Source organism: Durio zibethinus, unplaced genomic scaffold (assembly GCF_047325235.1).
Source record: "Durio zibethinus cultivar Kanyao isolate XHJ-2024 unplaced genomic scaffold, ASM4732523v1 HiC_scaffold_393, whole genome shotgun sequence".
NCBI lineage: Eukaryota > Viridiplantae > Streptophyta > Magnoliopsida > Malvales > Malvaceae > Durio > Durio zibethinus.
The window spans coordinates 92501-97500 of NW_028323016.1; positions in this window are offsets into that span (position 1 = coordinate 92501).

Sequence of the window (5000 nt, forward strand, 5' to 3'; positions counted from 1 at the left end):
TAAAATCTCAAACGCTCTTTAAGGGGGTGTGAGTTCTCAGAGGTTTGATGAGGGATAGGGGGCCAACACAAGGGCCAAGTACCAGCACCCATCGCACGTCATGTGCGCACACCCCCCCCGGCCCCCCTCCCAATCGCCGGAACCCCAATGCCGCCGGTCAGGTTCTCCGGCGGTACTCCGGCGATGCTCCGGCGATGCTGTCCCGAGTGAAAAAAAAGCGGCACCAGCACATGCTGGAGCCAAGCATGGGCACCGTGGCTCAAAATCGAACTTCGGCCAAGGCCTCGACCATCAATGGCACATGATGACGCATGGTGATGGCACATGCATCGACCATCATCAGCATAGGCTGCCCTTCGGTACGGGCACTTGCCTCGACCGCCATCGGCACAAGCTGGGCCCTGGTGTGGGTTGTTGCCTCGATCACCAGCGGCACATGCTGAGCCTTGGTGCGGGCGGTTGCCTCGAGCACCATCGGCAGACCCTGGGCCCTGGTGCGGCCGGTTGCCCCGATAACCATCGGCACACGCTGGGCCCTGGAGCGGCCGGTTGCCTCGATCACCATCGGCAAAAGCTGGGCCCTGGTGCGGGCGCTTGCCTCGACCACTATCGGCACACGCTGGGCACTGGTGCGGGCGCTTGCCTCGACCACCATCGGCACACCTGGGCCCTGGTGCGGGCGCTTGCCTCGACCACCATCGGCACACGCTGGGCACTGGTGCGGGCGCTTGCCTCGACCACCATCGGCACACGCTGGGCCCTGGTGCGGGTGTCACGGGCTCCGACCTTAGACTCAGAATCCGTGCGGCCTTAGGCTTGGAATCTCGTCCTTGATGCCTAAGTCAGCCTAAAACACAAGCGTGCGGGCACTAGAACAAAGGGAAGGGCTGATTACGCAAGTTAAAGAGAAACAGGACAGAAAAACAGAATTCTGGAAATGCTCTTGTATTCACTGAAACAGAAGTGTTTGATGGTGTACAAATGAGGGTGGAGCAGCCCTCTATTTATAGTTGAGGCTCCAGCTACAACTTAATGGCAAATCCCTAAAATAAAGGCTACAATCATGGGATTACATTTAATCAAGATGCTGGTTCCTGATTTTCAGGGTCAACCAAATCTGCCAGGATGCTGATGCTGATCCTGCCTGGTTCCAGAAGCTTCCCTTGCGTATCCAGCACCTCGGGCCCTTCTGGATGTGGTGCGGGCAGCCCAAATGCCAGGCCTTGGTCTCATGAGTTGGCCTGCAAGATGGGCGGGCGTTTGGAGCTCGTTTGATAGGCTTTGCGCACTGATACCCGCCAGCACGCCTGGTCTGCGGGCCTTAGCTGCTGGCTCGCCTGCTGGTCTGGCTGATGTGCCTGGCGCGCCCGCCCAGGGCGTGACACGGGCGCTTGCCTCGATCACCATCGGCACACGCTGGGCCCTGGTGCGGGCGCTTGCCTCGACCACCATCGGCACACGCTCGGCCCTGGTGCGGTCGGTTGCCTCGAGCACCATCGGCACACGCTGGGCCCTGGTGCGGGCGCTTGCCTCGACCACCATCGGCACACGCTGGGCCCTGGTGCGGGCGCTTGCCTCGACCACCATCGGCACACCCTGGGCCCTGGTGCGGCAGGTTGCCTCGAGCACCATCGGCACACGCTGGGCCCTGGTGCGGTCGGTTGCCTCGACCACCATCGGCACACGCTGGGCCCTGGTGCGGGCGCTTGCCTCGACCACCATCGACACACGCTGGGCCCTGGTGCGGCAGGTTGCCTCGACCACCATCGGCACACGCTGGGCCCTGGTGCGGCAGGTTGCCTCGAGCACCATCGGCACACGCTGGGCCCTGGTGCGGTCGGTTGCCTCGATCACCATCGGCACACGCTGAGCCCTGGTGCGGGCGGTTGCCTCGACCACCATCGGCACACGCTGGGCCCAGGTGCGGCAGCTTGCCTCGAGCACCATCGGCACACGCTCGGCCCTGGTGCGGTCGGTTGCCTCGACCACCATCGGCACACGCTGGGCCCTGGTGCGGGCGGTTGCCTCGACCACCATCGGCACACGCTCCGCCCTGGTGCGGTCGGTTGCCTCGAGCACCATCGGCACACGCTGGGCCCTGGTGCGGCAGGTTGCCTCGACCACCATCGGCACACGCTGGGCCCTGGTGCGGGCGGTTGCCTCGACCACCATCGGCACACGCTGGGCCCTAGTGCGGGCGCTTGCCTCGACCACCATCGGCACACGCTGGGCCCTGGTGCGGCAGGTTGCCTCGACCACCATCGGCACACGCTGGGCCCTGGTGCGGGCGCTTGCCTCGACCACCATCGGCACACGCTGGGCCCTGGTGCGGGCGCTTGCCTCGACCACCATCGGCACACGCTGGGCCCTGGTGCGGCAGGTTGCCTCGACCACCATCGGCAAACGCTGGGCCCTGGTGCGGGCGCTTGCCTCGAGCACCATCGGCACACGCTCGGCCCTGGTGCGGTCGGTTGCCTCGAGCACCATCGGCACACGCTGGGCCCTGGTGCGGCAGGTTGCCTCGACCACCATCGGCACACGCTGGGCCCTGGTGCGGGCGGTTGCCTCGACCACCATCGGCACACGCTGGGCCCTGGTGCGGGCGGTTGCCTCGACCACCATCGGCACACGCTGGGCCCTGGTGCGGGCGCTTGCCTCGAGCACCATCCGCACACGCTGGGCCCTGGTGCGGCAGGTTGCCTCGAGCACCATCGGCACACGCTGGGCCCTGGTGCGGCAGGTTGCCTCGAGCACCATCGGCACACGCTGGGCCCTGGTGCGGGAGCTTGCCTCGAGCGCCATCGGCACACGCTGGGCCCTGGTGCGGCAGGTTGCCTCGAGCACCATCGGCACACGCTGGGCCCTAGTGCGGTCGGTTGCCTCGAGCACCATCGGCACACGCTGGGCGCTGGTGCGGGCGCTTGCCTCGACCAGCATCGGCACACGCTGGGCCCTGGTACGGCAGGTTGCCTCGATCACCATCGGCACACGCTGGGCCCTGGTGCGACAGGTTGCCTCGAGCACCATCGGCACACTATCGGCCCTGGTGCGGGCGGTTGCCTCGACCACCGTCGGCACACGCTGGGCCCTGGTGCGGGCGCTTGCCTCGAGCACCATCGGCACACGCTGGGCCCTGGTGGGTTTAGGCACATCTTCAAATTTCTGCCGTGCCAATGCCATTTTTATGGCTTGTAAATTCATACAATGGTCCCCTAAGCCTTCACGTGAAGTTTCGTTGGAAGATGACTCGTTTTCTATTTTTCATGATTTTCGAAACTTTTTGCGGTTCGGGATTTTTTAAAATTTTTTTATAAGGATTTTTGGCCCCAAATTTTGTAGGCATGATCCTTCTATTTTTGTTGGCATGCACAAAAAAATTCAGCTAAAAACTCGAAGTAGAGAAGATTTTGTGACCGTTTGAAAAAAGTGTCCCCATTTCAGACACTTTAACGGCTACTGGTAGCAAACCTGTAAAATCTCAAATGCTCTTTAAGGGGGTGTGAATTCTCAGAGGTTTGATGAGGGATAGGGGGCCAACACAAGGCCAAGTACCAGCACCCATCGCACATCATGTGCGCACACCCCCCCGGCCCCCCTCCCAATCGCCGGAACCCCAATGCCGCCGGTCAGGTTCTCCGGCGGTACTCCGGCGATGCTCCGGCGATGCTCCGGCGATGCTGTCCCGAGTGAAAAAAATGCGGCACCAGCACATGCTGGAGCCAAGCATGGGCACCGTGGCTCAAAATCGAACTTCGGCCAAGGCCTCGACCATCAATGGCACATGATGACGCATGGTGATGGCACATGCATCGACCATCATCGGCATAGGCTGCCCTTCGGTACGGGCACTTGCCTCGACCGCCATGGGCACAAGCTGGGCCCTGGTGTGGGTTGTTGCCTCGATCACAATCGGCACATGCTGAGCCTTGGTGCGGGCGGTTGCCTCGAGCACCATCGGCAGACCCTGGGCCCTGGTGCGGCCGGTTGCCCCGATAACCATCGGCACACGCTGGGCCCTGGGGCGGGCGCTTGCCCCCAGCACCATCGGCACACGCTGGGCCCTGGTGCGGGCGCTTGCCCCGAACACCATCGGCACAAGCCGGCCCTTGGTGCGGGCTCCTGGCTCGACCACCATCGGCACACGCTGGGCCCTGGTGCGGGCGGTTGCCTCGAACACCATCGGCACACGTCGGCCCTTGGTGCGGCCGGTTGCCTCGACCACCATCGGCACACGCTCGGCCTTGGTGAGGGCGCTTGCCTCGAGCACCATCGGCACACGCTGGGCCCTGGTGTGGGTTGTTGCCTCGATCACAATCGGCACATGCTGAGCCTTGGTGCGGGCGGTTGCCTCGAGCACCATCGGCAGACCCTGGGCCCTGGTGCGGCCGGTTGCCCCGATAACCATCGGCACACGCTGGGCCCTGGGGCGGGCGCTTGCCCCCAGCACCATCGGCACACGCTGGGCCCTGGTGCGGGCGGTTCCCTCGACCACCATCGGCACACGTTGGGCCCTGGTCCGGGCGGTTACCCCCAGCACCATCGGCACACGCTGGGCCCTGGTGCGGGCGCTTGCCCCCAGCACCATCGGCACACGCTGGGCCCTGGTGCGGGCGGTTGCCCCCAGCACCATCGGCACACGCAGGGCCCTGGTGCGGGCGGTTGCCCCGAACACCATCGGCACAAGCCGGCCCTTGGTGCGGGCTCCTGGCTCGACCACCATCGGCACACGCTGGGCCCTGGTGCGGGCGGTTGCCTCGAACACCATCGGCACACGCCGGCCCTTGGTGCGGCCGGTTGCCTCGACCACCATCGGCACACGCTCGGCCTTGGTGAGGGCGCTTGCCTCGACCACCATCGGCACACGCTGGGCCCTGGTGCGGGCGCTTGCCTCGACCACCATCGGCACACGCTGGGCCCTGGTGCGGGCGGTTGCCTCGACCACCATCGGCACACGCTCGGCCTTGGTGAGGGCGCTTGCCTCGACCACCATCGGCACACGC